Source organism: Arvicola amphibius, chromosome 15 (assembly GCF_903992535.2).
Source record: "Arvicola amphibius chromosome 15, mArvAmp1.2, whole genome shotgun sequence".
NCBI classification, from domain to species: Eukaryota; Metazoa; Chordata; class Mammalia; order Rodentia; family Cricetidae; genus Arvicola; species Arvicola amphibius.
In genome coordinates this window covers 23,502,778-23,515,859 of record NC_052061.1, presented here as the reverse complement: position 1 = coordinate 23,515,859, position 13,082 = coordinate 23,502,778, and the positions used below count along the sequence as shown (strand labels likewise).

The 13,082-nt window shown below is 43.5% G+C and overlaps 1 pseudogene; it reads left to right on the top strand.

The window, feature by feature from the left end:
• Positions 1 to 8,284: 8,284 nt before the first annotated feature.
• LOC119801707 lies at positions 8,285 to 9,875 on the top strand (annotated as a pseudogene).
• The last annotated feature ends 3,207 nt before the right edge of the window (positions 9,876 to 13,082 follow it).

The following is a 13,082-nucleotide window of genomic DNA, read 5'->3' as shown; positions in this document are numbered from 1 at the left end:
GTTTCTCTGTGTGTGTATGTGTGTGTGTCTGTGTGTGGAGGGGGACACATGGGCATCAAAGCATGTGTCGAGGTCGGAGGATAGCTTTCAGGAGTTGTTTCTCTCTCTCTTTCTCCTTCTCTTTCTCTCTCTCTCACATACACACACACACACACAGAGAGAGAGAGAGAGAGAGAGAGAGAGAGAGAGAGAGAGAGAGAGAGAGAGAAGAGAGGCGGCACATGGGCATCATGGCATGTGTGGAGATAAAAGGTAAGAGGATAGCTTGCAAGAGTTGCTTCTCCTTTTCCATAATGCTAGATCTGGAGATCAATCTCAGGTTGTTAGGTTTGGGCAGCAGGCACCTTTATCTTCTGATCTATCTTGCTAATGAAATATTTGTTAAAATATAGGTTTTAAAAGTGCTTTGAATAGTAGTATATGCCTAAAATCCTAGCACTTGGGAGACTTAGTGATAAGGATTGCCATGAATTTGAGGTCAGCCTTGTTTACAAAACAGTACAAGAAAAACCAAGGAATATAGAGCAGGACATGTTTCAAAAAACATACAGTAGCAAAATCAGAAAGAAAAGAAAATCAGCATCCATAGTGTTTTCAGAGTGAAAGACAGTTGGAGGCAACAAAATGTTGGGGAACCAGGTTTTCAGGCACTTTTGGAAGTTCAATTGTTTGAGGCCCAATCATCTTAATGAAGCTTCATTTCGTAGACATCAGAGGGTAAATGCGGTCAGTTTTGAAGAGGCTATGAAAACATTCTACGCTTCCATTTACTTTAGTTTCATTTATCAAGCCACTACCAGAATCTAAATACATTGCTATTTGTGTAGCATCTTGGTTATTGCATGGAAGAAGTTTACACTCTACTATGGAATCGTCAGCTGCACATGCTCCCGTAGGCGTGCTTTCTGTTGTTCAGAAAAGCCGCAGTAGGTCTCTCCCTTCCCAGGCCTTACAGGAGCTCTTCCTGGAACTAGCTCCATAGAAAGGCCTTTCCTTCCAGAAAACATTCATCTCATTCTCCTTTTCTGCATTCCTAGTGGACGAACTGCACTAGAGGGGTCGTCAGTTGGAATGGGATTTTCATTTACTTCTCACTGAACATTGATGGAGTTGAGTATAGTTTTCACTGTGAGCCAGCAATTGCCGCTGTCATACTCTGGAATTTGAAACAGCACACTAGATGCTCCCAGACCAGCTCTTTGAGGGATCTGCTGGTGCCAGCAACTAGCAGCACTCTGCTTTCTTCATTGCCCCTCTCTAAAGAAATGGTGCAAGAATGAAATCAGATCCACACTGCACACTCAGTCAATGTCCAGGATGGGGAGGGGCTGAGAACATTTCCTGCTTCAGGCAGGCTTGCCAAGAGCTTGTGAGCTTTCATTTTATATTATATATATATGAGGCTTAAATTCACCACATTTTAAAAAGTGGAGTTGAGTAGCATGATCACAGACTTCTTTAAGAGGATAGATGTCTGGCTAGAGTGTAATTTTTAAGGTCATTTATTGAGAACAGGAAAACGTTAGAAGTCCATCACGCTGGACGTGACCATTTTTTCAGAATCCTTTAACGTAGGCTAAATATTAACCCTCAAACAGGCATCAGCTGACAGACAACCAAACTTATTCTACTGAGAGAATGCCCTAGGAACAAAGAAGTTCATCTCACCCATTACCTCTGCTCCCTGCCTCCTTATACCTATCCAGGTAAGAACTGTGCCTGACAGAAATGGTTGTCTGTGCATTTCAAACTCAGCTTCCCACAATGTCTTTCCCATCACACCCACAATGTCTTTCCCATCACAGTGTAAAGAAGAGGCCTGTGATTTCTTTGGGAGCAAGGCAGCCTAATGAGATGTGGAAATACTCTTCTGTCTTTTTTGACCAACTTGCAAAATTAATTTGTTTTTTTTTTAATTTCTCTTTTAATTTCTCACCTTCTCCATTGCTAATTTGGCCATGACTCAATCCTGGGCTGAAATGTAAAATAATTTCTGTGGAATTATAATGTCAATATTACATATCTTTAATACTGAATAGATGCCTATGGCATTTGCTAATTTTAAACACAGTTGCCAGATGTGTTAGGAGTATTGTTCCCTGACAATATAAAAAATGACCACTACTTACTCAACCGTTTATCCCAACATGAGGCCAATTATTTGATGATGATTGGAAGTGAGTAGATGGCTGTCCTATGTTAAAGCCACATTCCCACCTTTATGAATCAGAAAAACGTTTCAGATGGCTTAAACACTCCCTCAAACAATAATAGGATGCATGAGAAAGAGAAACAAAGACAGATTGTAGAGTTTCAGAGGGATACAACAGAAAACTAGGAAGTACATAAAATGCACATCATACTGACATTATCTGGAGCCCATGCAGCTGTGAAGACAGGTCTCAACAGTTTCCAGGTCTTAGCAAACCCACATCCTGGAGAAGAGCGGGCTGAAGGTAACATTAGTTTGATTCAGCTTAGCTCTCTGAGGCCAATGCTGACTATGATCCAGGAGACGCTGGTCCAGCGTTTATAACACAGCTGTGCATGAAGCAGGCCAAAGCCTCACACTCCCAGCTCTGGCCCTTGTCCTTGGATGTTTCTTCTCACATTCTCACATCCTCAACCCCCATATTCTCCAGTTCCCCTGAGCCATCTCTGCAACAAGACCACATCCTCCCACATGGAGAGTTCTAGCAATTTTTGTCCTATGTAAACGTGTACATACAGGGCTTTGCTGTGAGCATATACAATGACAGAGATTTTTTTTTTTTGGACTGTGTTATGAGCATGTGTGTATGTGGGAGATTCTTTCACACACGTTCCCCAAGGCAAGCTCTGTTTTTCTTTTTTTTTTCTTTCTTTCTTTCTTTCTTTCTTTCTTTCTTTCTTTCTTTCTTTCTTTCTCTTTTTGTAGGCAAGAGAGCGAAGGAACATTTCTCTGTACTCTTATGTACACAGCAAACTCTGACTTCAAGTCAAAGAGAATGGGGTAGATGAGGTAGGAGGAGAGAGGAGATGAAGGCTTCCTCAGCCTTTGTATAACAACCAGACTCAGATCACATGATGTTAGGGCAGTGCACACTGTGGTCTCATGCTGCAGAAATTCAAATTTTAATTAAAAGGCATGTTTGTTTGTGAATAAAAATAAATGAGGACATGACACTCTTAAATATGTTTGAAGAGAAGGTTTAATGTAGATATGAGGGAGCAAACAGCCAGAGGCATCTGGAAGGGTCCAGACTGAACTGGGCCAACAGACTTAACAGAGCTATGGTGGGTGCGGGGGGCAGTGAGTGAAAAAGAGGAGAGAGAAAGAGAGGAACAAGAGAGGAGCCAAGGACAGGGAGACCAAGAGCAGGAAGAGAACCAATATTATACATTGCCAAGAGACTGGATTATATAGATAAGAGAAGCTGGGGGAAGGGGAGAGAAGGGAAGGGAAACTCAGGGGCTGGAGAGCTTGAGGCTAGGGGTGGGTGTGTCAAGCAGGATGACTCTGTAACAAGTACTTGTGAGTAGGGATTGAGGGAGACAGGCTGCTAGATATCTAAAACAGGTACTTCAACCCTTTGACCTGAGTTTCTTCAACAACTGTTATTTTGTTTGTTTACTTTTTTGTTGTTTATTTCAGCCACATGTACTCTTCCTCATATGTGTGTACGTGTGTGTGTGTGTGTCCACTCATATACAGATGCAAATAGAGGGAGAGAGGCAGAATTTATTAAATTAGTTAAGTTAAACTAGTAACAGTTGTCTAACACCTGAGAAGCTGAGAACTCTTGAGGCTGGGTACCTCCATTGTCAGATTAGTCCACAGTGGCTGCTTCACACAGGAGAGGCTGACAACTGGCAGGTTTTCAGTTCACAAGTTTTGTGTAAGACCTTATCATGATCTTCCCAAGACCTTACCATGACTGACACCATGTTAAAGGCCCCATTCTGACCATAAATCCCAGCTTGTAGGCCTAGCACCTACCAAAACAGGACAAAGACCTAGTCCAGTCTCAGGAAGGTGATAAGGTAAAAATTTCCTCACCTTGTCTTTCAGTTCTGAAGCTCTGCTTCTTGCTCACTGAAATGTGCCAACCAGGATGTAGTTTTTGTTCCTGAAAGACAAAGAGCTCTAAGGCTTGGTGCTGCAAGACTTAGGCAACTTCCTCTTGTGGCCACAGGAAATAAAGATCTTGTTTGTTTGTTTGTTTTTGTATTAAGCCTATCCTGCTGGTGCTCTCTGGTGGGCTTACCTTGCAGGAGCTGGGTGCTTCTGCATTCGCAATCTGGTGCTAAAAGTTTGACAGTTTCAGGGAGAGCTGGTTCTTAGTGGCAAGGGAAGCCTTGAAATGTTGTTTGTGATGTTAATGAAGGATTCAGCAGAAGCAATAGAGTTAATGAATGCAGCAGAAAAAGAGAACCTCAAGAGCACTAAAGGTCAATAGTCTCCCTTCTGCTCTGTCTTTTTATATCTGGGCACAAAAGGTGCCACTCACATCCAGAGTGGTCTTTCTACATCTGTTAAGGCAAGCGGGGACAATTCTTAGTTGAGACTCTTCACTCTGTTGATTCTAAATTTTGGAAAACTGACATTAAAAACCAGCCATCACAGCCAGACAGCTCATGGATTCAGTTGTAGGAGTGGTTGTCATCCCTAGCATCCACAGCCTCCACCTCTTCTCATTCAGCATCCACAGCATCCACAGCCTCCACCTCTTCTCAGTCAGCATCCACAGCATCCACAGCCTCCACCTCTTCTCATTCAGCATCCCTAGCATCCACAGCATCCACCTCTTCTCATTCAGCATCCACAGCATCCACAGCCTCCACCTCTTCTCATTCAGCATCCCTAGCATCCACAGCCTCCACCTCTTCTCATTCAGCGTCCACAGCATCCACAGCCTCCACCTCTTCTCAGTCAGCATCCACAGCATCCACAGCCTCCACCTCTTCTCATTCAGCATCCCTAGCATCCACAGCCTCCACCTCTTCTCATTCAGCATCCCTAGCATCCACAGCCTCCACCTCTTCTCATTCAGCATCCACAGCATCCACAGCCTCCACCTCTTCTCATTCAGCGTCCACAGCATCCACAGCCTCCACCTCTTCTCAGTCAGCATCCACAGCATCCACAGCCTCCACCTCTTCTCATTCAGCATCCCTAGCATCCACAGCCTCCACCTCTTCTCATTCAGCATCCCTAGCATCCACAGCCTCCACCTCTTCTCATTCAGCATCCACAGCATCCACAGCCTCCACCTCTTCTCATTCAGCATCCACAGCATCCACAGCCTCCACCTCTTCTCAGTCAGCATCCCTAGCATCCACAGCCTCCACCTCTTCTCATTCAGCGTCCACTCTGGTGTTTTCATCACAGTCATTTCTATAAAAATGTCTTCAACTCCGTGACCACATTTTTACTTAACATTTCACACACGAAATCTACAAACCATCCTTCATGCTTCACTGCAGAAGACATCCACAACTAAGCTGACTGCAGTCACTCAGAATTATGACCACAGTCTCATGTGAGTCAGCAGTACTGCCCGGATTTTGATTTTAATTTTCTTGACGACTCACCTGTCATAGCTATTTCAGCCACCTGTTCTTTTTCCATCTCTAAAGTCCTCGCACTCATCTAACAAAGCTTGTCTGATATTTTATGAAGAAAGTAGAAACAGCCAAAAATTTATGTCCTCGGGTTCCCATCATAAAACAATTTCATCTTTGTCTCTCACTATATTTGGATAATATAGTTATGCAGAGTTCCTTTATTTTTGTTACAAAGATCCTTGCTCCATTTTCAACCTTACTTGTTTTTAATTCTTTCATTCCTTTGGCTATTTTTGTGGACATACTAACACCGTATGATATCCATAATCAACCCTTACTTGATATTGCATTTTTCCTCCAACTTTCATCTATTGCTTTGGTCTTCTTTTCACAAAACTTCTTAGAAGAAATAGCATTGTCTTCTCCATCTTCCTTGCCATCCCCTCTCCTTGCTTTAATAAATGTTTCTTTGATGACTGCTTTCCTGTTTAGTTCACAGACTACTTCAGTTCAGCATTATTCCTTTATGTGATGTCATCCAATGTACCTGCCTTCAGTTAGTGCTCTGACACAGCCTTACCCAATCCTCTTCTTTGAGGTCCATTTGACACGTTAGACTTACAGGGCTTCTATTAATTACTTTCCTGCTGCTGTGATTAAATACTCTGACCAAAGCGACTTGAGAAGAAAGGCATTACTTTGGCTCACAGTTGGAGGATACAGTCCAACAAGGTAGTAAAACCATATGGCAGGATCTTGGTGCATTGGTCATGTTGGTTCTGAGATCAAGAAAAATAAGATGATAAATGTTTGTGTTCATCTGGCTTCCTATTGTTTATGTAGTACATGATCCAAGCCCAGGGAATGGTGTCTCTAATTTTTAGGGTGTGTTGCCACACAATAATCCTAATCAAGACATCCCTCACAGGCATGCCCAGAGGCCTTTCTCTTAGGTAATTCTAGATCTTGCCATGTTGATGATCAAAGTCACTCATCACAGGGTCTATCAAAGAACTCATGATATTCCGTTTCATCAGTAAGTTCTATTTGATCTACTTTTAGGAAACACCTTTAACTAAAGCATAAGTCATGAAGCTGATAACAGAATTTTAACAGTTGGGAGGCAGAGTATGTGAGGAGACTTAGCAAAAGTGGAGTTTCAGGGAGAAACAGAAATAATGAATTAAGAAATTAAGAGAATGACTGCATGCTAAATTTATGCTTTCCATTCTCTTCACCGATGCTGGTTTTTAAGTGATTGGTTGTGGAAAGAAATCACAAATCACATTTGTAATCGTGAAATTACCATTTAGTCCTGAGGCCAGGAATTCATTAGTTGGATGTTTCACATTGGGTCTTTTTTCTAATTTTTGTTTACATATTTACATTTGGAAGAGCATTTTGTAAGACTATAACATACAAATAAGTAGGCAGCAGAGAATTGATGGTGGTGCCCTGAAATTGGAAAGGGAAAATAATACATAAATGCAACGATGCCTTAGGGATGGACAGCATTCGGATAACTAGTTTCCAAGATATCTGTTCCAACCAGACAGGTAGAGAATAAGAATTCAAAGTACAAATTAGCAAGCTCCACCATCTTAGCCTTCATCAACCTAAACATACACCACCCCCATAGTGATTTTTTGCATGGTAGTAGCATGCCTACAGAGAAGAGAAACATTTCCCAGGGATTACAAAGGAAACTTGTTCATGAAAAAGCTACTTGAGGCAGGGCAATAGTGGAAGCACAAACAAGGGCATGCAAACTCACAATAAATAAGCAAAATTGACCAAAGCAACCTGTCAGCGGACCAAAACATGATAACTAATGATGCACAAACTTGGCCAATCACAACACACCATGAGCAACTGCCAGTTTCAAAAAGAACAACCAAAATCGTTCCTGCGGAAGCTTAATTTCCCTACCCCCCCCCCAAAAAAAAACCCCTGACCTTCCACAATAAAGAGCTTCTGTATTACAATCTCTCAGAGTCTTTGTTGTTGCCTCTGTGTCTTCTCACCTCCTGCCCCCTGGGAAATGAGGATCATACAATAGACAGCAATAACAAGCCCGCAACTGGCACCCAACATGGACCTTTTCCTTTTGCTTGTGTTTTGGTCCTTCTTACCCTCTTTTGGGGATTTTTCTTTCTTGCTTGCTTCCCCCAGCTGCTGTCCTCATTTGACTCTCCGTAGGCATCTTGAGTTTGCCCCCTTTGGCTGTTTTTCGTGAGTTGGCTGCTGTTTTCATTTTCTAAGCCCTTGGAGAGTTGGGGCTTTCTTTCCTATCCCTACATTTTCTCTTCTTTCCCTTGTTTATCTTCTTGGTTAGGAACTCTTCATCATGATGCAGTTTGTCCTGGTACCTCCAAATCAGGACTGACTATCCAGGACATAGTGTCTGGAGACACTGTGTGAGCATACAAACCATTTGAGTCCCTCACTATAGATCCGCAAACACTACTTACCCTTCTGTCCTTGTCCTTGTGTGGCCTGAGAGCAACTGATGACTTTCGCCAGGGACCACTCTCCAGGATTGTCTGAAGGCTCTCTTGCTTTACAGGGAGTCCTTCCTACACTTCGGAGTGTGCACTGTTGGACTTCTTCTCCTAGCCTCTCTTCTCAACTAATGTGGTTACGTGACTACCCGTTAAAGGCTATTAGGGTGTTAGCCCGTCTCTTAATTCATGGAAAGGCTGTTCAACTGAGGTGGAATTCCCTTTTCCTTCCCAGAATGGAACATTCTCCTCAGATGGCCGCTAATTCCACTAGCTTGACCCTGGAGCTGAGAACAGAGATGGAGATGCAGTTGTTGGCGCTCACCCTGTGTCTTCTGACCACTTTCTTCTTTGCTGCCCCTCCTCACAGGATTCTACTGGAGCCCATCAGGAACGGTGGCCCTTCCCCAGAGGATGGGGCCTTCCCTTCTCCTCTAGCACTGCCACCACCCCATCGCCAAATTTGGCAAAAGTTCTCTGAGTCCCATACAAGGGCTGCTGCCCTGGATCTTGCTGGTTTTCACCTCCTACTTGTAACATGCAGAGCCTGGAGCAGAAGTTGCCTTGTCTTACCATTTTGCAGAGCTCTTCCTGCTGCAGTTTGAAGCTGAGGTGGCCCTACCCTCAGGCTCACTCTCCCCAACTGACTTGACACCATTGAACCCTGGTGTGGAGATTACACCACCACAAGACTTGTCCCTTGACAAGTGCAGGGTGGGCGGGTCCCTGTCTGTGTTGGGTCCATCTTTATCTTCTGAGGACCTAGTTGGCCCCCTTCCTTCCTCAGTCTTTTCCTCCTCTACATGGTCCTTAAAAATCAAAGCTCAAGAAATGCTTTTCCTTCTGTTCAGTGGGTCATTCAATCAGAGATTCTGTAGGAGGCACCCTGCAGTGGTGAGAAACTGGTGATACTTCCTCCCCCAGCTGGACCTCTGAAGACCAACCACACCAGGTCCTCCAGTCCTTGGTGGAAACAGCAACTCCAACTCCTCTGGTGGTGCTAGAATAGTTGGTAGGGGATTGACTAGGGATGACATCCCCTGAGGAGAGATAAACCCACCTGAGAGTCTCATGATCCTTCCCCTGGCCCCTGGGTCTTCCTTCCTCACAAAGAATAACACAGACAGCCTGGAGTTGCCCTGTCTGAATCATTCAGAGAGTCTGCCCAGCCAGGATCTGCTGCTGAGACCCAGCAAAAGTAATCATCACCTGTCGCAGGGGCCTTATTGGAGACTTTCCATCTGGCTATCAGCATTATTCTCCCACAGGTCTGCTTCCATTGCTGCCTCCCACCTTGACTCAATGGAATTTCTTCCTCCAGAGTTGTTCCCCAGCATTCCCATTGAGGAGAGATCCCCAGCAGGGACAGTTCATCCCCTCTCAACCCCCTCCCCTGCCCTGGATGCTCCAGAAGCAACCAGGGTCATTCCTGTTCCAGGAGGAGTCACAGAGTGCTGAGGGGGATCAGCCCCTCTCGGGACATTTTTGGTTCCATGGCCTGCTCTCTCAACTCAAAGCTGCCCAGTTAGTGCTGGAAGGAGTCACTGGCTCCCATGGTATCATCCTTGTACATCACAGTGAGACAAGATGTGGTGAATATGTCCTCACTTTCAATTTCCAGGGCAAGGTGAAACACCTGCTTTTCTCACTGAATGAGGAGGGTCAGTGCTGGGTTCACATCGGTGGTTCCAGTCCATTTTCTTTATGCTTGAGCACTTCCAGGTGCCTCCCATCCCTGTGGAGTCTGGAGGCTCCAGTGATGTTGTCCTTGTCAGCTGCTGCTTCTGGTATTTAGTATACTCCCTGACCCAGGAGTTACAGTTATAGATAGAGACTGTAGAGACATTGTCATAAGCAAAGCCAGGAAAAACAACAAACCACTCAGAGAGGAAGTCTGTTTTAAAACAATTTCTAAGTCCAGTATGGTCACACTGGATAATCATTTCCCTCAGTACAAATGGCTTTCTGCCCCTCCACCCTTTTGAAGTTACAGATAAAATATTATTCCACATCATCAAAAAATGTCAACCCCCAGACCACTACAGCCTTTACAGATGCCAATAAAACTAATTTGGGGTTAATAATAATGGAAGTTAATTATAAGGAAAGGGCCTATACCCAACCAAATCCTGGACCAGTACAACTAGGGGAGTTATTGGTGGTCTTTAAGGTATTAGAAATGACCTAATCAGAGCCTGGAAATATTTTCTCAGATAACAGCTATGCCACACAAGCATGCAAAAATACTATCTTTTTGCAAAATTAAAGTTCCAAAAGGAGTCTCTCTCCAAAAGTATGCAAACTCTTTAGACTTTTATAGTCCAGAAGACACCTCTGGCACATATCTCACATCAGGTCTCATATGAGGCTGCCAGGAATGTTAACAACAGGCAACCACAGAGTAGACCACCTAATTATGACTATGACAGTGTCCTTGGCTTTGCTGTAACAGACTAGGCTCCTCCGTCAGCAATATCACTTGTCCCCTCAAAGTTTGCACAAGTTTTTACCTGGCTTACCCTTCTCCAGCTATAAACATTTAATCAGAACCTATGCAACTTAACTCGCCACGAGTTGAGTAATTGGATTTGTCTATCACATTCTTTGGCCAAGTATGGGATCACATAAAATCTCTGCTAGACCCCTCTAAACTTGCTGCATGGTGCCTTATGGGAGGGGTGGTGTTGGCTCTAATATTTCTGCTGAAGTGTCTCCTACAGCTAAGATCCTGACTACAGTGGGTGAACAAGGCAACGCTCCAGGTGTAAAGGCTATGGAGCACACTGGACCAAAACCTCCAAGGGAAGCAGTCCTTGCTTGGTTAGTGCAAATACAGGAAGTTGTTTAAATTTATAGTTCTTCTAAAAGTCTCCCCTTGCTTCTGATTTCTTGAGACATTTCGGGTCCCAACCTTTTGAGTACTAATAGTCAAAGATGGGTAAGAGCCTGTCCAGCAGACCAACCTAAGACAGGCACAACCCAAAATGCTGGGGGTTTGTTGAGGTGGGGCTATAAAAATCCATAACTCACCCAATAAAAATAAAATAAAAAGAATGAGATGAGGCAGGGCAATAGCACAAGAACAAACTCACAATAACTGAGCAGAATTGGTCAAAACAACCTGTCAGTGGACCAAGAGCATGCTAACTATGATGCATACTTATATCCAGTTATAAAATACATCTCAATATGGACTTCAGAGTTACTGATCACAAATTATAGGGAAATATTCTTATAAATGTCACCCAGATGTGGCTAGTCACCTGTTGATTTTTGTACCTGTTTTTATTAGAGTTCTTAGAGTGATAAAAAAGAAAATGTTGGGATTTCTTTTGAAAATCAAACAATTGACTTTAAAATAATTTATTTCAGTTTTCCAAACTTCATTTATAGACAAATAATATGAAATTACCAAAAACCAAAGATATAATTGCAAATGATGAAATATTGGTGATTTGGTAAAATCCATGGTAGCTAAAGCAGTCAAGTAGTTGAGGAGACAATCAGACTAAAGAAAATATTTCTAGGAAGTGTTTAATCAAAATGGCTTGATGTACTATAAATACCTCTTGGATTCTTCTTGAATTATAATCTGTGACTAAGTGTTCCTCTGCCTGCCTTTCTACCCAACTGACTGATACCGTATTTGTGACTTAGTTTGTCCTATGGAATATGAAGTGACAAGTCTCTTCTGTTAGTGTTGCCATGATCCAGGAAGCCAAGACTGAGGTTTCCTGATATACCCAGGTCACTAAAAGAATAAGAGATGGAGGAGAGACCATCTAGTTAGGTTAATCCATTGTGAATATGTAATGGAGATAAGCAGGAAACATTTGGTTGAAGTTGTTACCCAACGTAGGTATAACATAGGTTAGCTTGTGTCCAACAACCCTGACTCAGCCAATAAGGTAGTTAAAAGGAGCCAAATTAACAGAGAAGAGCAAAAAAAGATCTGTTTAATGTAGTCACACTGAAAAGAGGGATAAAGTGATTTGGGAGTTCACCCAAATCTGTCTTCAAGGTTCCTAACTTGATAGTAGGGTTTAAATAGAATGCAGAAAGCGTGCATAGCTAAACAGCCTGGCAGGTGTGGTCTCTCCCCACCAGTCTCAGCTTCCGGGCTGTCCTGCCATATTGGTCTCTGCTGCAGGGTCAGCTGACAGATCTTTTTCCAGGAAACAAATTCCTGTTTGGATGCCTCCAGGCATTTCATTTCTTCTCCCAGCAGATTTACCAGGAACTTCTTGCGGCCCATCATTAAATAGTGTGACAGTCAAAAAGGGAGTACGAGTACGAGGGTCTCCTTAGAACATATCTATCCCAGACAGGCAAGTTGATTGCAAAGTAATTGATATTTTAGAATCATTCATTATCAAAGCAAAACCATGAACCAAAATAAACTCTGCAAGCTTTTAGTTGCTTCTCTTAGGTGTATTGCAACAGTAACAGAAAGTTGTAGTGACAGACACAATACTTAACCACACACACACACACACACACACACACACACACACACACACACACGGTGTGTAATTATCCGTTCTGTCTCTTTAAGAGACAAGCCATGCCTGCTCTTTCCCCTGTCTGCTAAGACCGGCAGATCTTCTTTTTGATTGCAGCCTGAGTCTCTTCCTCTCCCTCTCGAAGAGGCAGCTTCTGTCTCTCCCTTCTCTCTCTCTCTCTCTCTCTCTCTCTCTCTCTCTCTCTCTCTCTCTCCTCTCTCTGCTGTTCTCCTTCTCCCCCTTCCCTTCCATACTCCCATAACTCACTAAGTAAATATCCAACCTCACCCTGCATGGCATGCCTATCCATCTGTCTCTCGCCTGCCGCTGCCACATGGCTCGCTGCCTGGGACCAGCCTTCTGAGACCTGCAGCATGGTCTCACACCTGGGACTCATGGCCCACTGCCTGCGATAGCCACTAGGGATACACAGCATTTTTTAATGGAGGAGGAAAAAAATGAATATGGGAGAGGAAGTAGTTGGGAAGAGAACTTAATCAGTAAGATGGGAGATGTATAAGAGAGTAATGCA